The sequence below is a fragment of the Haliaeetus leucocephalus genome, unplaced genomic scaffold (assembly GCF_000737465.1).
Source record: "Haliaeetus leucocephalus isolate CR32 unplaced genomic scaffold, Haliaeetus_leucocephalus-4.0 Scaffold722, whole genome shotgun sequence".
Classification (NCBI taxonomy): domain Eukaryota; kingdom Metazoa; phylum Chordata; class Aves; order Accipitriformes; family Accipitridae; genus Haliaeetus; species Haliaeetus leucocephalus.
Genome location: NW_010973158.1, coordinates 1,356,268 through 1,379,761, shown reverse-complemented (window position 1 = coordinate 1,379,761; position 23,494 = coordinate 1,356,268).

Here is a 23,494-nt window from a genome sequence, read left to right as displayed (position 1 = left end):
ATTTAGTGTAGATAAGCAGACACTTCTTTATTAACGGCCGGGTGCACGGGCGAGTCCTCTCACAAACCATGCACACCTGAACACCAAAATCATACACATTATATTAAACTTATTCATACATATTCATTAGATTTCCGAGAAATGTTATACATATTCATTAGATTTCTGGGAAGTTCTTAGCATATGTATATGTCCTTTACGCAGGCGCAGTGAAGGTCTCTGGTGGTCTTCAGAAGCCCTCTGGTGGTCTTCCATAGTCTTCCTCACTTTGTCCGATAGCTGACCTTTCATGTGATTCTGCGCAGTACGATTTTCGCCATCATGTATTAGGTTTACATAAAGTACATTCAATGTTAATTCTTGAATTTAATATTTCTAGTGATTGGCCCTCAGTCACACCACCTTATCAATATTCTTATACTAAAACAATCATTGGTTAATCTCACTTAACTCTACTGATTGGAATTCTCATTAATTAGATCGAAGTAAATCTTTACCAAAGCTTCTGTGGTTAACTGATTTCAGACAATACTCGAATTCTTATAGTTACACATAATACATTTTCTTAAGTTCCTAAGTTCCTATTAATTTGAAATTCTGACATCTGTTATCTAAGTTCTAAATGTTCCTACTAAATGATTTTAACCAATTCCTCCGGCCTTGGTACAGGGCTACACAGGGGATTTCACAGCAGCTGTTAGTTGTTGGTTAAATATATAGAATGCAATACATAATTTTGCTAAAATATTTCTTATAGTTCCATATTCCTATTAAAATTAATTCTAACTAATAACAAATCAGTAACATTTGGACATGGTTTAGTGGTGAACTTGGCAGTGCTAGGTTAATGGCTGGACTCAAAGATCTTAAAGGTCTTTTCCAACCTAAACGATTCTATGATTCTATTCTGTGATTCTATGAAGGGGTCTCTGAGGATGGGTGATGCAAATGACTGTTTCTAGCATGGCAGGTTGTTTTCAGTCTTACAATCAAACTGGTGTTCTGCTGTAGAAATAAAATAGATATGGGGATAAGTTTATTCCCCCCCATTGGCATGGAGTGATTCGTCTTAGCAGCAGTCTTCTGTAAACAGTGCTCAGAAGTGACTGATGTAAGCTATGCTGAGTTTTATTACCCACGTTCATACAGATACCACCAATGCAGTACCAGGACACAGTGAACATCATTCAGGCAGTAGACACGCAGTGCCATCAAAAGAGGGAGAAAAGGGCAAACCAAGAGCCTGTGACACAGAGTTAAGAGCTCTGAGACAAGTATCTTCTGTAAGTAGAGGGCTTTAATGAAGTGCTTCATTATTTTACAATTTTTCTAGCAGTAACTGGGGTTGACTCAGATTGACAGGATGCCCTTGTGCTCTCTGCTTTCAGGAGGACTCAAGTGCAGATGCCATTGTGCCGTAAAGGTGGCTTTTAAGGTTGCCAAAGTATCCCAAAGGCTTGGAATTTTAGGGGATTTGTAGACATTCTGTAGTAGTTATTCTATTTGCTAGTTAATACAGAGTGCAAAAAACCTCTGGAATATTGTGGTTGCTGCAATCTCCTGTTCCAGGCTGAGTAGCTGTTTATCTTGCCTCTGAAACACTGTGATACTTTTCAGTGCTGTCTAGCTACTGCACTGTAGTCTGTCGTTAAGTGTTAAAAAAAAGTGTAAAAAAAAAAAAAAATTCCATGTCCATAATACATTAAAGTATGCAAGAAAAAACATCTACTCTGGATACCAGAAAAAATAGGTATGCACTAACTTTGCTTTGTGCATGTTTTTAGAGGCCATACTAGAGACTGAATATTACATTACTTTCTCTGTAAATATAAAATGCTAAAACACTGTGACCTGCAGTATAATACCGCAAGCTATAAATCACTATGCTTATATGCTTCCAGGCCAACAGTTAAGTGTCTAAGCTTTTACAATGTCTAAATTCTCACTAATGCTAACAGTGGTCATCTAGAGCTATGTTGACTGGGAAAAGAAAGGAAAAAGAAATTTAAAAATGCTTTGGCTTTTGTGGTCCTGAGCCTTCATAACAGCAATTTCACTCTTAACATAACACATATTGAAACTAAGAATATTGAAGCTAAGAGCACTACTGAAACCACTTGAACAGTACTATAGCACATGAAATGAAATATCTTACCTATTTATTAGTAGAGGTAGGCTTCTGCAGTTGTTATACATCTGTATATGCACACACTTTTTTAAACTGCCTGAATTGGTCAGGCAGTTGGACTAGATGATTGTTGTAGGTCCCTTCCAACTGAACTAAAAATCCCCCGAAAAGAACCAACCAAACAAACAAAAAAACCAAACCACCACAAAAAACTAGTTGCCCCTAATCTGAAGACCTGAGCACTATGTGTCTCCTAGTCCTGTGTCCCTGAGTAAGGACATGATTCCACCAAAGCCTCCTTTTTGGCTGGATGAAACTGTTCAGCAAGTGTACTCTTCTATTTCTCTCCACATAAAAGGTTCTTTCTTTTCTCTCAAAGGATACATCGTGATGGGATGAATTCTTCATTTATATCTAATCTCCATACCAGGATTTTTCATGTATCTCTCATTCTCCCAAATGTACCACTTACTTACAGTCATTATACAAACAGAGAGTGTGGTATTGCTCTAATGAGATCAATTAAGAATTACATATACTGTGAGCATTCTAACTGGAAGTGGAACACATCTACCCCTTCTATTTGAGGCAAATAGGTCCATGTGCACTTCTAGGGCAATTCTCCTGGCCTGATAAATGGATTTTCTTTAGCAGGATGTCAGCCAATGGCTAATATCATGGAGGCAATACTCACGGGGTCAAAAGCCCAGACTGTCTTTTGAGTTTCAGGTATGAAGGCTACTTCATATACTGAAACTGCTCACAAGCCATTGTTTGATTCTACTTATTTACTTTATATGTTATACATAACATAAATAATATGTACTGGTTTGGCAGGTGCAAAGTAAGAAAAAATGAATTCAATGTTTACAAGGATGAGAAAGTTACTGAAGGCGCCAACTGCACCAGGAAAATAAGTCACTCTGACCAGAAGTGAAATAAATATTGTAGGTAAGGAGCACAGATAATTCTTATATTTGGGAAATTGACAAACTAGGCTGTTCACATGACTACTTGATAATGATTTTATATCTTTTGAGGACTTTATTGTCCATAACAGCTTTTCATTTCAGTCCCTCTACTAGATATTGCAAGTAGTGACAGCTCTGCTAATAGCAGGATCATTTGTATTCTCATAAATTCAAATCAGGCAAAGTCACCTAACTGAAGTTAAAAACATGAAGAAAGAGATTTAAGACTGTTCAAACCCTTCAGGTGGTGTTTTGGGTTTGTGTGGCAGGGTTTTGGTGGTGGGGGAGGGGCTGCAGGGGTGGCTCCTTTGAGAAACTGCTAGAAGCTTCCCCGGCTCCGTGTCAGACCTGCCTCTGGCCAAGGCCGACCCAATCAGTGATGGTGGTAGCACTTCTGGGAGAACAGATTTAAGGGGAAACTGCAGTGGAGAGGGGAGTGGGATGTGAGAGAAACCCCTCTGCAGACAACCAAGGTCAATGAAGAAGGAGAGGAGGAGGAGCGGGGGAGGAGGGGATGCCCCCGCAGCCCGTGGTGAGACGTCAGGCTGTCCCCCCCCAGCCCATGGAGGGGAGTGGGGGAGCAGGTGCCCACCTGCAGCCTGGGGAGAACCCCACGCTGGAGCAGCATCTTCAGATGCCCCCGAAGATGGCCGTGACTCCATGGGAAAGCCCATGCTGGAGCAGTCTGTGACTGAAGAGCAGCCCACGGGAAGGACCCATGCCAGACAAATTCGTGAAGAACTGCAGCCTGTGGGAAGGACCCATGCTGGAAAAGTTCGTGAAGGGCTGTCTCCCGTGGGAGGGACCCCATGCTGGAGCAGAGGAAGAGTGAGGAGTCCTCCCCCTGAGAAGGAAGGAGCCGCAGAGACAATGTGTGATAAACCAACCCCAACCCCCATTCCCCGTCCCCCTGCGCTGCTGAGGGTGAGGACATAGGAAAAATTGGGAGTGGAGTTGAGCTGGGAAGGGGGGAAGGTGTTTTAAAATTTGGTTTTACTTCTTATTATCCTGTTTTGATTTTAGTGATAGTAAATGAAATTGATTTTGGTTTTTCCCCAAGTTGAGTCTGTTTTTTGCCCACGACCATAATTGGTGAGTGATCCCTCCCTGTCCTTGTCTCGACCCACAAGCTTTTCTTTATATTTTCTCCTCCTCATTCCACAGGGGCCGGGGCGGGGGGGGGAGTGAGCGAGTGGCTTCGTGGCACTTTGTTACTGGCTGGGCTTAAAGCACGACAGGTGGTCCGGGGAGTGCTCCTGTGTTACCCCTTCTTTCAATGAGCAGAGGTAACAAGGGAGAGTGGTAACAGGTACATTGCTTTGTGGCAAAACAATGCATTTTAAGTAAAAGTACTAAATAAAAACAATGCAAAACCCACAGTGAAATGCAGATTGGTTCCTGCCAGTCCTAACAGACATAGAGAGATATAAATAAAGAGAAAGTGAATATAAATAAGGAAACTGCATAAAAGAGGTTTTGTTATGGGGCCTTACTAAATCAGTCAAGGGGGGGATATGCAATTTCTTTGAGCTTTTTGTAGGCATGGCTATTCTATAATTCATACTGTCTAATATGCACGGAAATATTTGTGTGAATGTGAATCGTCCTTCACTTTTAATGAGAGAATTTTAAAAGATGTCCATCCAAGGAGCCCCTGGTGCTTAACAGTTCAGTTAAACAATTTCGCCACAAAATAATTTTAATAAAATGCTCCATAAACTAGAGACAACAATAAACTGGGTCTTCTACAATAACTGCAAACCATTAATGCCTAGAGAGTTCATGGGTGAGAAGCTGCTGTGCACTAGAAAACCAGTTCAGACTCCTTGCACTGTATAGATACTTGATGGAGTCGCACAGACAGCATATTAATGAAGACCATTTTATCCCCTATTTTTCAATGACTCCTCCTCTATGCAAGCTTTGGAGGGATGACTAACTGAACTATCCACCTCTTGAAGTCTGATCAACAGATATTGTAATTGTGTGCAGTGTGACACAGTACCTCCAACTACATCTCATAACAGAACATGAATGGATTTCTATGTCTGTGTAGATAAATGTAGGAAGAAACAGCCTTAATTTAATGCAAGTAAAAACTCCAATACTAATAATGATACTTATTATCATCTTCATTTACACAGCAATATTCATCTATGATGAATAAAGGTGTAAAGATCTAAGATGTAAAGCACTTGATAGTGCTTTACATAGATGGATAATAATTTTCTATTCCTAAATTCAAGGCTTTTCACTCTTCTCTTTGGCCAGCTTTGACCAACTGGAGAGCTTCTTTGGAGTGGTAGACACTTTTGCTGGAATTTCTACTGAAGAACTTACTTATCAGATCTGAAAAATCAAGAGCAAGAGGTACCTAACTGGAAGGTTTTTCTAATACAGTTCCCTGAAATTTTTGCCTGTGTGAAGACAGTAGGACTTTCCACAGAATGAATGTGGTGAAATAGCTAATCTAATTATATAATCAATCTATTTCACCAAGGAAGCTTATTGAAGCAGAGACTAACTACTGGCACAAGCTTACTGTCTGTCCTATGTGGTCTTAATGGCTCCATTCAGGCATCAGAGGTTTTGGAACGTGATTTTATGGTATGGGAAATTATGAAGATGCTTCAGTTCAAATTGACTTGTCCCATCAAAGTTGGTCCAGAAGGCAAAAATACTACTTGGCTTTGTTTGAGGTAGTCTTGGGGAGCAAACAAAACCTGATGCTTAGTTTGTGCTGGCTTACTGCTTAGTCCCATTTCCAGATGAGGACGAGCAGCTCTTGCAGGCAGCTTCAGTGTTGGACTCATCAGGGCTTTCTGGCTGAACTCCATGCTGGTGTAGTCACTCAAGAGTGGTATTGTAATGGAAACGATTCCTTCTTCTTCACTTGTAACTCCTTCTTCAGGGATTTCTTCATGCCTTAGGCTCATGTCTATGTTATTGCTAGGTTCTGCTGACTGGCAAGCGTCACACTTGCTGTCTTCTCCACCATTTGTAAAGAGATCTATCTTCAAAGGAGCCTTTGACTCATGCTCTATGACATAAAGGCTGGTGGTATCATTGTCTGACAGGGGCTGAAGCAGTGACCTTGAAATGGGTTTCCAGTTAGTCTGCAAGATAAAACAAGGAGAAAGAATAATTTTAGCATCATACTTTTGTAAAGTGCAATTGGCATTTTACTGAAATAAATAACAAAAAAATAAAGGTAGGAGTCAGGCAGCTTGGTCCTGCCTATAAAATATGCTAACCAGTCTATTTTATCTCATCTTCATTGGTTTTAGAAACATGAATGAAAGTATTTATTTCCCTAATTCAGAGGGCCATCTTCTCCTCTCCCACAGTATTTAAGCAAAGTTTTTCTTGCTTTTATGTGTGAATGGGACAAAACATAGTGGTGCTAAAATGTACGCTTCACTATGTGCTATTCTGAGACCCACAGCTTTCAAAAAGTTTAACAAATGTGTTATTATAAAAAGGCAGCAGCTTGAATTGAATAGCAGCCAAACAAGTTTTAGCTATCAGCTGCTGCAAGCCGTTTCTTATTCAACTTAATGCCATGTTGTGATCTAAGTATACCCTGGGTTACAAGTTTTTGCAAATTCTGGATGATTAAATGGAGAACAGTTTGTAACTTCAAGAATCCTTCTATTCCACTTAAATTGTTCTGCTGGATTTGCCCACTTTTACCAATATTTTAAATTATGGCCAGGTTGGTATGTTCTCTGGTATAACTATTAGCTTTTTTTTTTTTCCTTTTTTCCCCTCTCCTCAGTTGCTTTAAATTTGTTTAAACTGTTATGGTTCTTCTGCAAGAAATAAATAAGTGTATATTGTTTTTTCTTTCTTCTTACAATTTGTGTTCTGACTTGGAAATGAGTATGCTATTCTTTGAAATCTCAGCAACCTTGCATAAAATACCTCCAGTTTTCTCTTGTAATGGGATGAGTAGATGCCTCTTCATGGTCAGCTTTTGCCTTCTTTTGAATAAAGATCTCTGTGATATGTACCTCCATTATCATATTTATTATGAACAGCAGCCTGACCAAATCTACACCTACCAAATCTAAAATAAGCTCTATATGAGCTTCTGTCTGAAAGAGGCACTAATAGGTGAAGAAGCATCATCATCTTTGAAGAATCTTGTCTAAACGTGAAGAACAGGACACTGATGGTATGGTTGGCTGGTCATGTTATTCTCCATAGTTCATTTTTGTGGCCTCTGTGTGCTGACTGAATTGAGAGTGTCTCCAGTTCCTCCTGCTGCTCTGCACCATGGGATGTATCATTGCCTTAGGTTGTAATAAAGAATGCTCTGTCTGGATTTAAAGTACAAATTCTTGGGCCACCTATCTAGACTACATATGTGTTTCTGTCAAGAGCTGCTACATCACTCAGCTAACCTAAAAGTCTTAAAACCTACAAATAGAATAAATATATGGAATATAGTAAGATTTACTCCTTGCCTCCATTTTACAGTGCTCATTTGGGGAATACCTTTCTCCAGATTTCATGAACTATTCATAATATCAGATTACTTCTAGGCAATATATCTGGTAACTGCTTTAGTGTACTGTCTGTTCACATAGAGATTTTTCTGCCTTCCCCAAAACCCTTATCTGACATCTGTTATTTCCATTTCTGCCATGTTATCAACATTACAGGTTTTGTCTACCAGGCTTGGCTAATACAGGCTTCATTTCCTTTTATAGTTGCTTTGCCCCTGCAGAAACAGTTAAATGCCATTTTAAACAGTTCTATTTTGCTTTTGAAGTATTTATGTCAAAGTGGCACTCTAGTTCATAGAACCTATTTGTCCTTTCTATAACATGCAGCCTCAATGTATTTCACTTGCACTTCTTCACAATGCAAATTATTCTTTGAACTTATTAGGTTATTTTGGCTGGTAGTTCTCACTCCTTTCTTGCTGAACTCCTATCCTGCAGTTCAACTCTACCTAAGCTTATTATTACATCAAAACAGCTTCAGGTCTTGTGCTTTCTTTAAGGCAGAAATTCCCCAAATGCTGAATATACTAGATTCCTTTTTTGCCTTTAAGAAGTCTTACTTCAAACAAGTATTGAATCTGTAGATGTCCCACTTTCTAAATGCATCGTGGAGAAGAAGCAAGAGGATTAGGTGGAGTTATTTTTACTGAAGTGGTCAGTGAGGGACATCTGAATCCCAGCACTGACAATTGGAAGTTGCCTGGTGGTAGTAAGCACATCAATTTCTTTAACTGAACAAAACACAAGTTGGCTTGAGAAACTAGGTCTATGAGTAACAAATTAAGTTCAGGTCTGCCAGAAAAATCAAAGAAATGATTTAAAAAAGAAAGCAGTACAAGTTCCTGCTCCAAAACCGCGATGGTTGGCAGTCTGAGACCTGGGAGATAAACTGAGGTGTCCTAGAGGAAGGACTTTTGGTATCAGGTGTCAGCAAAACTGCAGCAGAATCTTGTTTAAAAGCAGGGAGGTAAGGGGACAAAGATGCAAATAAGTCCACTAATAGGCAAAAGTGAATAACATGGTCCCCAGCAGCCTCCTTCTAACACCTGATTTCCAGGTGCTTCTTCGGTCCTGAAATTCAGGTATCCTTACCAAAGCATATGGGAAAGCCGTGGGCAAGATTTGAACATGCTGCTGAACCTTGGTGCCTGTTGACTAGTGGGTACTCCTCAGCCAGTACCAGCTGACCAGCCAGAGCCCCTGGATTGCTCTGGAGGTGGGCAGACACTGAGGGGTGAGGAGCGGTTTCCAGAAAACACCATATACAAGGCCTCCATCAGGAGACTTCTGTGGAGTTAGGCCACGATGTGTTACTTTGTATTTTGAGTAACTTGTACTTAATAATCAGTTCCAGTTGGTGAAAACTGACTGGATATAAAAACTTAATTTCTCTCTTCAGACTCCATCTACCCCGATTCAACTTTGCTTTGTTCTTTCAACAACCATACCTTTAAATACACCCAATAATATTCTCAGAAAAGTCTGAGAATCTTTATTAAATTAAAAAGTGTATATAGCCTCTGCCTAAACAACAACCCTTCCCCATCTTATATTTCTAATGTTACCCTAGCTTCCCAGCTGTTGATACTACACATTTACTAGAGTGAAGTGTGAAAAGACTAATAACTAGCATTACTGATTCCTACTGATCAGTAGGAAAGATCTCCCTTGTCTATTTTTTCCCACCATCAGAAGAGTACTTGCCATATCTTGCAGTGCACTGCTGTTTCTTGGACTTGGTACACTGGGCCAGCATGATATTTTCAGCCTGTAAAGAAATATTCTAAATTTATTGTCAGGTTAAATGACTGACATTTCCTATGCATTTAAATTAACTACCATTTATACACAACATTTTCTTGGTATTTTCATGACGATCAAAACAAGACATTCTACAATGACTATGAAGCATAATGCCAATTAAAAACTGAAGACCAAGCTTGGTAGTCTACACTGAAATGCTGAGTTAGAGACAATTAGCATCTTTGTTTAAGGACAAAGAAGCTGTGACAGGAGCTGGTAATGTTGTCTCTTTCTCCATGTTTAATCATTTTATACTCCTAATTCACTACCATTTCCACAAACCCTCCATCTTCCTTGAGGACTCTTGGATACATAAGAGAAAGTTTGTTTTAGTAAGTATTTGCTCCTGGGCTTTTATCTAGAAGTTTACTTTCCCTCAAAGAAAAAGCTATTGCTGTTTTTAGCTTCTGTGCAATGACACCAGTGGCCTGGAAGAGGTGCTCCCTGGGACCCACAGACCAGAACAGAGGGTACAACATAGCTCCTGCTCTTTCCCAATTGTTTTGAGTTTGGTTCTTTCTGGGAGCTATTATATACAGTACCTCACTGTTTCACCTGACATGAACCTGAACACACCTTTGCTAAAAACTCACACCAGCTGTTTCTGCTGTAGTGGAAGGGGTTTGTAATGTAAAGCTGAGTTTGCTAATTGAGCTGTTCAAATGGGTTTCAGCTGGCTAGTAAGCAGATCAATTTCTTTAACTGAACAAAACAGACCACAGGTCCACAGACCTCTCCTCAGAGCCCTTTTTTTCAAGCTTCTTCCTCACACCCAGGGGCTCAGAAACAACAAAACAGGCAACAAGCTGCTATGCTCTCCGGTCTCTCTGGGCCACCACCACTATGGGCACCACCCCAGCCATTGTCCTCCCTGGCCCTTCCTGAGAAGGCAGGCTGTAATGGTGGCTTGCCTATCACTCCCGCCACCCTGGGATGCTGGTGCTAGCCCCAGGCTGGCAGGGGCCAGCAGTGATTTCCCTGTGGAGGGGCAGTAGTGGGGTGGGATGGAAATTTCAAACGGGGTTTCTGCTGAGCTGACTGATCCTACTGGCATCAGTCACCCCTGACTGCTCATCACTGGCTCCTGGGGGAGGAGAGAGATACTGTCTCTTGGCATTTTTGAACTGATCACCTCCCTATCAGCAGCTGCTCTCAGAGCACCTGCTGGTGAGCTTTGGGCAATGACTCACCTCCATAGGAAAAAACCTCAGCACAGCTGTGAGGTACTGTGAGAGGTTATGTAGCCCATTACTCTGCCTTAGTGTTGGTTTCTGTGTTGTCTGGTTTTCAAATTAAATCTAGACTTCATTAGCTGTAAGGTACTTTGCCTCTGTTTAGGCTGTGGTTTGAGTTGAAGCCTGGGGCTACAGAGTTATTGGGTCTCCTTGCTGCTCCTGTGAAGATAGGTGTCTGGCTGGCTGGGGAGTCCTTTTTTACAAATGACATGGGCAATTGAGATTGAGGGGATCCTTGGGAACCTTCATCTCTGTTCCAGATGTTCAGTACTACTACATATTTAATGGCTGTTTTGTAGTGCTACACTGGGCTTCTGTGTGCTGTTTTTTTAGTTCTCAAAAAATTATTTCCTAATGGGCCCAGGCAATGAAGTATGATCTTATGTTTAAGACAATGAAGTTTGCTCTAGGTCAAAACTTCTGTGTAGGTCTCAGAAGTTCTTATCAAAAAGGCTGGATCAGATAAAGAACAACTTAAAGTAAAATCTGAAAAGTAAAATGCACAGGAGACAATGTGGAGTGTGGTCTGTTTCCCAATGGCAAGGGCAGGAGGTTAGCCTGATGCATAAGCTAAAGACAACTATGTCATGCTGTATGGCTTTCAAGTCATGGGTTGTATGGTCTGTTCTGTTCTTTAGCAGTTGTGCTTTCAGCTTCTGAGGCTGGTGCTTTGTAAAAAGGAGAAAAAGGGAGGGTAGTGTTCTCGGATATTATAATAGTAATATGAATGGTTGTATGCAACTAGGTTTATCAGAAAATGAATATTAGAACTCATTAATATGGAAGCCATTTTTCTTTTAGTGGTAGCGTATGCCCCTAACATTGTACCTCAGATTAATTTGAGGCGGGTGTGCTTTACTACTGCAGAGAACAACTTCTCCTAAAATAACAGGAGCTCATCCATATCTTACAGGCACCCTTGTTATTCTCTCTTCTTCCTACTCATCCATTCATTACTCCTTCTTATTATGTGCTTATGTGCATAATTTATACAGTTAACATCCAAATGTCCTTGCAGGAATCTGCTTTGATGGCAACATCAATTTGTGTATGCTGCTAGAATTTATTTTTGTATTTCAATAGAAGAGACATGATTATCAATTGGGAATGAAAGAGCAAAATAATCAAATGCATGCTTTTTCTGTATATATAACCTATTTTCTACTATAAGAAATGGTCCTTGCCCGCTTCAAGGGTGTTTGAGACAGCAGGTAATCAGATAACTGTATCAAAAGCAAAATATTATAGATTCTTGAGAAACTACTTTAATCAGTTTGTAGCTGTTTGTAATTGCTCTCACTGTGTAAATGAGTGGGGTGGCTTTTGTGTTGTGTGCTTTTTGAGTTGCGTTGCTTTTAATGCCAAAAAAGGCCCAGTGTTATGAATCTCAGGGTTAAACAAAACGGAAGTGCTGCTAACAGTTTCAGCCAATATTACCTTCTTACCTTTTAAGCACCAGAGAACAAGTGAGAGGTGCAAAAACCAGAATGAACATCATGCTGAAGCAAAGGCCAGTCACAAGACCTTCAAATTCTCCTTTATCTGATGGGAAACAGAGACACTGAATCAGACTTATGGTATCAAGTATAGAAAGGCTATATTGTCTCTGCAAGTGAAACATTTCAAACAGAAGTCAAGTCAAAATTTACACATGTTCTGGGATTCCTGTAAGTGAAATCTAGTAAAAACAAGACCTGGGATTTCTGGGGGGTTCTGAGGCTTTCAGGTTTGTATTTTTAAGATATCTAGATATACGTGCTGAATTCTTAAATCCACCACCCAAAGATGAACACTTTATAACCAAAGAAGTATTCCTACTCCCCATGCTATTACATGAGCTCTAGCTTGTTTAAGGGATCAGGACCCTGATGCAGGTCTGACTTCATAAGAAACCATTTGAGTGAAAGTGGCTTCTAAACTGTTTCGGGTTTTACTAGTAGGGTTTAGTTTTCTTCTGGTGAGATCCCACCTGGTCCTGAAAACAATAATATGGTTTGTGTATTTGGTAGGTGCCATGCTTCACCTGTTACGAACATTAGGACAATTTTATCTGCAGTCAGCCATTTGTCAACTCTTGCTGCGAATCTACATTAACACCTGCTTGAGATACTTACCACCACTGCCACCGCCACCACCGCCGCAGCCACCCTCCCAACCCCCCGAAGGAGATAGAGTACTTGAAAGGTTAATGAAGGTTGATAAAGTGCTCAGGCAGTGGGAGCAGTGCTGCTAACACAGGAACCAAAGCAGTCTGTGATGTGAAGAGTGGGTCGGGGTTGAGGTGTTCTTTAAAGATAGCTAAATCAAAAGTTTCAAAATAGCGCCAGGAAAGTGTGGTCAGTACATGATTGTGTTGCTGATACTGACAAACCGTATTTGCAAAAAGGCTTGCTTTTTCTTTTCCTACCCACCTGCCAATAAAAAATTATTTTTTTTAAAAACAGACAGCTACTTGATTTTGCTTAAAAGGTATTTGAAAAGCTGCAAATTGCTTTGCTGCTGAAAAAGGCTTTTATGAGAAAGAAACCTGAGGTTCTTCTAGTGGATTAAGTAACCTGTGAAATGCTGCAGAGGGGAGAAATAGTAGATGTAATGTTTAAATTCAATGTAATTACTTGATTTTTTTAAATGTTGCATTAAATTAACTCTGCATTTTTGTTATTTTCCTGAAAAATTCAATCCTATCCAAGAATTTCAAGGAAGATTTTAAATTTCTTTCCTTTTTCTCTCTGTTTCATGCTTTTGACTATTCAGTTGTTTGTGTTTGTAACTCCTTCACTTAATACAAAAAAGCTGTAGTGGGGAGAAGCCTTTTGCATACTTCTGTCTCTCAATTTCACAGGTTACTTCTTTTCCTGTGGCTGACACTATCTTAGCCTGTTCTTTTTTTATTTAGAAAGCTTCAATTGAGTGAAGCTGTGGACAAACCAAAAAAGGGTCTACTGCAGTGTTAGATTTAGTTTAACTGATAAGGTGTTAAAAATGGTTGAGAGACCATGTTTAGCCAACCCTATATGATTACAGTATATGAGACTTTATAAATGTAACTGTATTGACCTTCTTAGCCTATCCAGGCACCTTTGAAAAAACCAAGCTTTTACCAGTGAACTCTAGGACCTGTTACATAAAATCTACTTAAACTATTAGAAAACAAAAGATACTTTGATCAGCTGTCACCCACAATAGGAGCAACTGAAAGAGACTTTTTTTTTTTTTTTTTTTTTACAGTTAATAGCTCAGGGCTCTAACTGGAAACCAGTTTTACATGATTGCTCAGGATTTTGCCAAGAGCAAAAACTACTGAACTTAACTTGTCACAGGCAGAATATTTAAACTGCTGAAATCTATGATAGGACTCAGCAATAAATAAATATATGGGCATGTAGCTAACATAAGAAGGTCAGAAAATGTTTCAGAGATGAGGAGCCCTAGCTAAGTCTTCCCTGCGTGTTAGGTAATGAAATACAGGCAGAGCTGTTCTATGATGCATAGTTTACCTCTAACAAAGGAACAATTTTGTGTGTTTGCTATCAGTAACTAAGGATTGAATAATAAATCTTGTGCATGAGCACTTTGTTACTCCTTGAAAAGCAGGAAAGGGTAGAGAATAATACCATATATAGTGCAAGCATTGATGCTGGGTAACACAGATGCATAGAGCTTCCACAGTACCGTATTTTGGAGTGCTGAAAGGCTGTGAAAGAGTTGGAGGTCCTTCACCAGCTTTAGTGAATCCTAAAATCTGTACACGGTATATGGTTTTTTCCTTCAGTCCAGTAAGATGGTAACTTGTGGTAGAAGAATTGAGAGTAACAGCTGAAATGCAAGAGGGTTTGGGGAAGGAGACAATTAGACAAACTCTGATGGCTGAGTCTGTATCAGTGTAGCTGGCTGGGGAAAAGGCAAAATTTCTGTGCCCTAATCCACACCTGCAGGAAGCCACACTGTGCAGATGTTCTCTGGGTGGGCACAAGATTTCTCCAAAATACTTATGTATATTTTAAATCCAGAGTTAAAAAGCATGAGCTTTTAACACACCAAGGATGTTTCAGTGGTGAGTGCAGAAGGCTATGTATACTGCATGACAGGAAAATATACCTAACACGCTGAACAGCGATTTTCATGCTGGCTCTAACAGCTGACATAAGGACTAGACCCTGTCACATGCTTTACCCTCACTACAGTAGTCGGTAGTTATTCACCTCGATTAATACCAGTGCTATTACTCATCGCTCAGTACAGAAAAAGGGCCATGCATTCTGCTTCGCCTACTTTCAGCTCAACCTTTCTTTTCAGATGGTGCAGTGACTTTTCCCCTGGCCAGAATAATGCAACCGATGATGCTGTACTATGCCTTTAACGGGGCAGAAATTACTTTTCAAGTTTGCCACTGAGAATTTAAGATCTTCATAGAAGTGGAAATGGTGCTGTAGCCTATAGGCTTCCTTCCCCCAGATTCTCCAATAAAATTATTCTTCCTGCCTGGAAAACATGGCAATTGGGTGTCGTGTCATGATTGCACTGACTGATTAGGGCAGAGGGGAAAAAAAAAAAATAAAAAATTAAGACCAGTCCTGGACACTCCCCTTCTGTCTCCTCTTGTACTGATAGGTATTTGGGGTGGAATAGAGCCCCCTGAAGATGGTGCCAAACTTCCTGCTAATGCTGTGTACTTGAAGCTTTTGTTACTTTTTATGGTCCTGTAAAGGCATAGGCCAACATGAACTATAGAACCCTTGCTATTCTCCTTTGTCAGGTCTTAGGTACTATTTGTCTTCCAAAACATGTCTTTAATTTTATTTGAAAGTCAGTGTGTGCACAGTTAATTTATTAATATATATGGCAAGAAGAATTTCCACTGCAGACCAAAAGAAAAATGTTTATCAAAAGAAGTATGGGGATTTTTTTTGAAAACTGAAGTGTTTTGGGCTCACAACTTCATTTATTTCACTGTGTAGAGGGTTCCTCCTTTGTAGTTAAACACAAAAGCTATTAATTTAAGAAAATGTTTCTAAAAATGAAATTAATAATAGTGTCTTTGAAAACAGGTAAGAAATACAAACTGTATTCCCTGCTAATTGAGTTCAAAAAAGAAATATATAATTTCTTAAGTCCTACAGAAAGGCTCAGAGTCAAGCTTGGCTGAGTTGCAATGAAACATAAAAGTATTATGACTGAAATCTTAATACGCCAGAAATACTGAAAGTGTGTATCTTCCTTTCAGTATTACTAGAGAATTCTGCAGTAGTCTTAGAACTGTAAGTTCTAAGGAAATATTTTCTTATCAATATTTAATTTGACATGATACCTGGAAAATTCTAGGTATTCATAGGACCATCTAAAGCATTAAAACTCTAACCAGGACCTGACGTTTGAGAGCGCTCAGTTCTCACAGAAATCTAAGTAACTCTGTAGTGTGCTGCAACAGCATTTAATGGTCTGTGTGAAGCCTTTCTGTTGTGGCTCTAAGCTGCTGCTTTGTTCTGAGCAACAGTGACTTACCCAGAGACTTCTTCCTCGATAAATCTGTGTAGCTGATTCTGTATCCCTGGAGAACGCCCAAACAGTCTTTGGCAGTTATTTTGGTCCACTTCACAAGTGCCGAATGCTTTGTGATATTGAGAATTGTCACATTAGCGGGACCTGTCCTAGGAACTTAAAAATCAGATAATCCTTCAAGTTCTGCATCAATACTTATGCAACAGACATACAAGACTGAAACCTAGCTGCTTCCTAGAGAGCTCCTTGCCTGATTCTAATTGTCATAAATATAACATAAAGGATGGAAGAGAAAGGAGAAATCCCATAGAGTAAAAAACCCTCATCTTAAGCAATACCAAAGTAGGTAGAAATTGTGACTGTCTCATTACAAACACTTTTACTCCAATAGCCACAGCTGTACTCATTGCAACTGGCAATATAAGACACTACCGAATTGGGATTAGAAAGATTGGGATTTAGAAAGACTTTGGCCACAGTTAAATTTGAGCTACACAGAGTAGTAACTCTAAGACCCTCTTTCTGTTATTTTGGTAATGTCACGTGTAATAACAATATTTCTGTGGACTTGTCAGTAAGGAACAACATTCAGGTCATTCACTGCCAGTGCATAACTGCTAGGACCAAAGGCAATGCTAACAGGAGAATGCTGTTAAGTCACCTTCAAAAGAAACTGTGTAGGATTCCTTTTATTGCTGCAGATAGGAAACAAGAAGAAATATAAGGCATGAGGTTATATAAAGGGGAGGAATACCTCCTTCAACTGAGTAAAAGTGGGTCACTCCAAAAGTCTTTTCATGTCTTGTGAAACTTTCACACTGACACACATCAGATGCATGTACCACTATTTTGTACGACTTATATGGCTGAAAATTGTCTGGAAAACAAATAAAGGTACATCAGGGTTTACTGAAAAGTTATAAATTATAAAAAAGGGGAGGAGAGAAAACATTATAGCTTTTCTATATAGTTTTTACTTTCTGAAATTCAAAGCATAGTGTAAGTTTACAGTGCTTTACACTGAGTACAAAATACATGCATCCTTCTTCATTGTCTCTAGACGCTTAATACAAATTATTTCGAAAGCAGAACAAGACATAACACGGGTTTGCTTTTAAAAGATACCAGATCTGCTTATAGTTTCCCTCTGGAAGGCTTGAGCTGCTGAAGGAGAAGTAGGGAACTGAAACGGCTGTAGGTGTTCCTTAGTCAAGAACAGATATTTCCCCCTCGGCTAGCATATTTAAAACCAAGCAAAACAACTAGATGTAAAGTGGCAGTGCAGATGCTGCAGAAGGACCGAGGAAAAAAGTACACTCATTTACAGAACTCTGAAGCTAAATGTTCTCTACTGTACAGAAAAGCCACTCCTGAACGGCCTTTGCACGAGTTACCTATATGAATTTAATCAAGATTTTTGATGACTGTCCTGTAAAGTGATCCCTGGCTGCAGCTCGTCATGCCTAGCTTGGTAAGAATAATACTAGAGTTGAGAACTTAGGCTTTGACAAGGACAGCCATTGGGATAAAAAAAAATAATCTAAGGGAGACTGTAACAGAGCAGTTTGTATTTAAAGTTAAGTTTACCTAGGGACAAGGGTCAGTACAAGCCAGTAGTGTATAGGTCTGCCTGGAATGTGGGCAAGGAGAGACATCAGACTGGCAACAGCAGCTTAGCTGCATTTGTTGCCCAGCTGTGACCAGAAGAATCCTACCAAAAACTCTGCTTTTTATCTGCCTTGGTGTTGCTAACAACTAAATGACGTCTCAGTGCTGGACAAAGATAAGAGTTGCACTTATCTGGATCTTCAGTTTGCTCTTAAAAACAGGATAAAAATCCTACCCTCCCCAATCAAAAATAACCAATAAATGAAATGGTGCCCGCATAATTAGATGCAGTGGTTGCTCTTACCTAGCATGAAATTTCCAGTAGTCGTAGTTATTATTTTCATGCGCATATCATCTTTACCAGTGCCCCAGTCAACCACAAAACATTTTGGATTGTATTCTGGAGTCCAGGTGACAACTGCATTACTTCCCTGGTGTCTGACATGGATTTGGCCAGGCAAGTCTGTGAACAAGTATACCATTAGAGATCAATATACAGGAAAGCAGTTTTCTCCTCTCTTGCTTGTTTTCTCTCTTTTGCTCTTTTTCAAAGATGATTCATTAAATAGTTATCATTGCAGGTGACCAGTATATAGGAAGGTTTACACTAGTAAGTCAGTAAAGGAAACTTAGCATCTACTACTTTGCAATGATCTCTGGGAGCTTCGGTGTTAATTGCTGTTCATGACCTTTAATTTCCCACAATCAGAAAAGTGGAAATGGCTGTCCCAAGCCTCTGGAAGAGGAAGCCTGATGTCGCTAAATAACCTCCTGTGAGCTGCTATTAACTGCTATACCTAGAGCAACTGTGAGATGGTGCTTACTTGGGGAATGAGGAGAAGGGGCTAATTATGGATTATAGCTATATATTTTCATATTTCATATACTTTGCATTTTCTGCAAGGGTCTTAAACATTTTGACATTCTTAAAGACAGATTATCAAACTAGGAAACACCTTCTGACTGAAACTAAGGGGGGAGAAGAGCAACCTGTCATCTTGGGCTAAGAAGTGGGTCTTGTGGCAGACAGACAAAATATTCCATGTCATCTCCTGTCTGAAAACCAATCTAATAAAGTCAAATTAAAGAAAATGGCTGTACTAGCTGAGGAAAAGTTGTGCATGCTGAGAAGGAATTTATCTTGGCAACACACTTAATACAAGTGTCTTCCCAGTAATTCATTCTAGATACAGAGAACCTGCACAGAAGCACAACCAAATCTGAAACAGGAGTCTGGAGAAAGCCATGAAGAACAAGCTGAGAAGTTAAGTAAACAAGTAGCTGTCAGTTAAAAGATGGCTTGAGGTGGTAGTATATATTTCATCAGAAGAGCTAAAGCAGTCAAATGTAAAGGCAAAACCAAACTGTTAAGCCTTTGCAAGGCAAAGGAGAACTGAATGAGGGGAGTGTGTTAGAAAATCCTGGAAAACAAATTAGTTGCAGCTGTCTGGAGATCAACAAGGGTACCTGCACACTTTTTACTTGTGCATGCTATAGCTTGATTAAAAAAAAAAAATCATAATTTGCTGATATTGCAATAACTATACCTTAAGATTATAACAAATGAAACTAGCTTATATTGTAAGAAAACCATTGTTAAATAGTTTTATTGTTTAAATGAAAAAAATGTGTATTTAGGCATCAAAAAAGCTTTCATCTTCATTGGAATATGACATGTGCATCCTACGTATTCCTCCTCCCATGCATCAGTAGGGCTAATACTGAAACAAAGGACAGTAGCAGGTCTCTTAATAGTTACTTAGCTCAAAAGCCTTAGATTTGCACATAATTCTATGAACTGTGTTTAAACTGCTGGCATCTACTTATCTTTGAGTACACTCCATAAGCGCTTTTGATAGGTAGATCTAGCACATAGTTATTTCTCTAGCTTGAGAAAACAAGAAGTGCTTGGTGGAATATTAAATTGCTTAGTCTGTTAGTTAACTTCTATCAAAATCGTTTCTTAAGAAACAATACTGTCTCTCACTATGCAAAAATATCAGCCTAATAAATATTCAAGAGAAAGCTTAATGCTATCCCAAACTGTCAAAAGATAGCCTAGAGATTGCTCATAAAACTTCTCCACCGCTCTAACGAATGAATGCTAAGGTAAGTACCTGTTGCAGAGGAGTCTGGGACAATGTAGGTGGCTTGTGGAGATTCTCCTGCTTTGTTATAGGCAGAAATATTAACTCTATAGTAAGCCATGGAGAGGTTTAGAAGAACTTTTCTGTCCTTTAGAAAGATGCGATTTGGTGAATCCCTGCAACTGTTAGGTATTCTTTCCACATTAACATAATATCCAAGGATGTTCTCACTTTGTGTTACCTAGTAAGAGGAAAAAGATTATTATTCTATAAATGTTATTACATCCTGTGCAGAAAATCAAGAGGAATTAAATTGTATAAACAAAATGTCACCTTTAATGATGGGGATAAAATCACACTGTTTTAATTAGGTTATTAGGAATCAATGAAGCAAAACATTTCCTTAAAATTAAGAGCATGCTTAAATTGAGAGGATTTAAGCACAGGATTAAGTGTTTTGCTTAATTGAGATCTTAGTTATGTATATCCAATTAGTAATAACAGCAGTGAAGCAGCTGTAACATTCTCTACATTTCACTGGAACATACCCCTCATAATTAGGAACTTGAAAGTTAATGAGAGGTGTTTAATTGCAATTTATGCCTCTGGGAATCTTCATCTACTAGGGTCTGTTAGGCATCGGGTCTCTCTGAGGATAAATGCTAGTAATTATACTACAACTTTGGAACATGTTATATTTCCATTGTTACAAATTTTCAGGTGGTGATGGTTCACTTGTTATTTTACTGTACTAATCTTCATGAGAGATTAAAAAATGGCTGCACAGCAATGGAAATTACTGCAATCTAGATAGAAGCTGAACTCCATACACGAAGGCCTGTGAATTCTGCAAGGATTACTTCTGATGTCAAGCCTGTCTGTTATTTCTTGGCACAAAATTAATAGTGTAAAGATACCACAAAGCTGGGAGATTGGGTTATCTTCATGAAATAATTGGATACTCTCAGCATAACATAGACAGGATGACCTTCAGTAATTCAAAAGGCAGAGACACATGTGTTGAGAGGAATTTCTGGTAAAGCTGGAAGCTCTTAAGATGGAAATGTGTTTTTCCCAGGATAGGGAGGGAAGATTTAGTACTATTATTTGAAGCTCTGGTAAAGGTGCTGGGGGAATAGCGTTATGGTTCTTTCACCAGGCTTTGAAACTGGAAAAGGCTTCTGTGTAGGAGAAATAATTGCTAGGATATGTGAAATATGAGGTCTATTGCACAAGAAGAAACTTGTACAATTTAGCTTTCTTGGCCTAGCAAAATGAGACTGGAAAAAGGCTAGCACTGCTCTATCTTGTGCCGTCCTGCAGGAGATCCTGTGTTATTTACAGCCATGAGAGTGATACATGCTGCCTGGTTGGGTGTTTAGAGCTGAAGCCAGCTATCTTGTGCCTGTTGATGTGAACCGTGTACAGGTTACTCACTGAACATCAGCAAAAGCAGAGGAGCTACTAGCCTCTAACACCTTTAAGCTTTTTTACTTTGTTTCAGATTGGCTTAAACAAGTACGGCAGCAGAGCCGAAGACATTTTTTTCTTCTCTACATTTAACATGTTAATCGTTGAGTGCACTCCTTCCCTCTGTCCCTTCAATGTTTCTTGAAGCCATCTGAACTTGAACCTTATTTCGTACAATAAACTAGTGTGTTATCCTGAGTGAAGGTCCTAGCCCTGATACTATATTCAATTACTTTTTTTTAACTAAAGCATTTAGATGGAGAATAATTTCTTCTCTTAGCTTAACATTTAAATTGTCATGCATGGGCTATTGCTTTATCACAAAATGAATCATTTACTGTGCAGCTTTGCCTACTTCTCAGGAGATAAGGGAAAAGGGGGATCTCCCATCCTTATCAGGAGATGAGAAGTCCGTTTCCTCTGCTGTCTTTTCTTTCCCTTAACAAAAATGCATGGGGTAACTACAAAACTTTCCACATCTTCTGATATTTCAAAAGCCTGCAAGTCTCCATTCTTTCTGCCAAAGATGTCCCCTATGGCAAACTTCTTCGAGTTTGTAGATGGTCCTTCTCTCAGAATCCATATAGAATTAATTAGTTTCCATGCAAACACTTCTAGTAACACCTTGCTCATTGAAATTGCCTGTGGGGCCCTCAACTACACATTCAAGACTGTCAGTTGTCCATTTCGTACCAAAAGAACTTCAGCTGGTAAAACTGACTGATCTGCTACAGTCGGTCAGCTGATAATGACTCCTGCTGCAGAAGAGGGGATGCCTCTGACATGTAGGTTTGAACTTTCAATGTCATTATGGGAAGCATGCAGCTAGATGCTGTTCTTCTAAGCCAGAGGCTCTTTTTCTGTCCTGATTATAATGACTTTGCATTTCTGAATTAGTAAATTAGTAGATTTACCAAGCTTTTCTAAAAGGTTTTGGTGTCTCAAGAATATGAATGCTCCTTAGGAACACATGCAACACAATGTGTGTCACTTGTATGTGCTAAAGACTTGTGAGGACCCTTCAGGGAAAGCTTAATTCTAAGAGACAAACTTGAGGCACACCAATTTTCAGTGCAAGCCATAAAGAATCTTTATTCTAGTCAATGATTTTGAGCCCAGAGATTGCTGTTTTAATAATTTCTCAAATTTATAAATTGGTCTAGTTTTTCCTTGCTAGTTTCTAGCACCCGAAATACCACCATAGAAATGCAGTGAATCCTGAAACAAGGGTACAATATACAATGCCTTTTGCTTATACAGTGTATTCTCAATACAATGAGAAAGTCTATTTTTTCCTATAGAGTAATAAATTAATAGCAGAGACATAACAGAAGGTACCCAGACTCAAAGTGAACATTACCTCCCACTTCAGAAGAACGCTTCTTCTGCCTGGAGAGATTTCTGTAGTTGCATTATATGATATTCTTGGCATGTTCGTGAGTTCTGGTAAACATGGAAAAAGATGGAGACATGCCATCATCTGAATCAGTTTGATCTTTGTATTTTCACCAGTATCTGACAATGCTATTTCATATGATACAATATTTGAAAAGGCTTTTACATTCATGCTTATTCCCAGTAAGACAAAACTATATTTCACTTACTGTGAGGGACCAAAATCTCTTTACTCCAAATGCAAACACAGTGGAGACCATCCTTGTCTATGCATCTGAGCTGAATAATGTATGAAGACATAGCATTTAAATTCGAAATGGTGACATTGACAGCACTGCTTTCTACAGGCACCTAAAAACAAATTATGTTTAATTTATGTGGCAGCAATAAAACATAATCTTATATTAACTGTTTTCTCAGCCAAGGACCAGTCTTCTGACTGCAGCTGAAAGTAGGGGTTCCTATCATAAAAGAGGAATTACTACACATTTTAGTCAATGTCTTTTCATTCTTCCAAGGCAATACTTTCTCTTTCATTAACTTGTTCGACTCAGTCAGGACATGTAAGCAACAGTTTAGGTCTAAATATTGCTTTTAAAATCAATTAGGCATATAGCAATCATGAAATGATAGTTTTTGATTCTTGGAGAAGTAAGGACAGGGATCAGCAGAACTGCTACCTTGGAATTCCAAAGGGCAGACTGTGGCCTGTTTAGGAGACTGGTCAACAGAGTCCCTTGGGACATAGTCCTGAAGGGCAAAGGAGTCCAGGTATGCTGGATGTTCT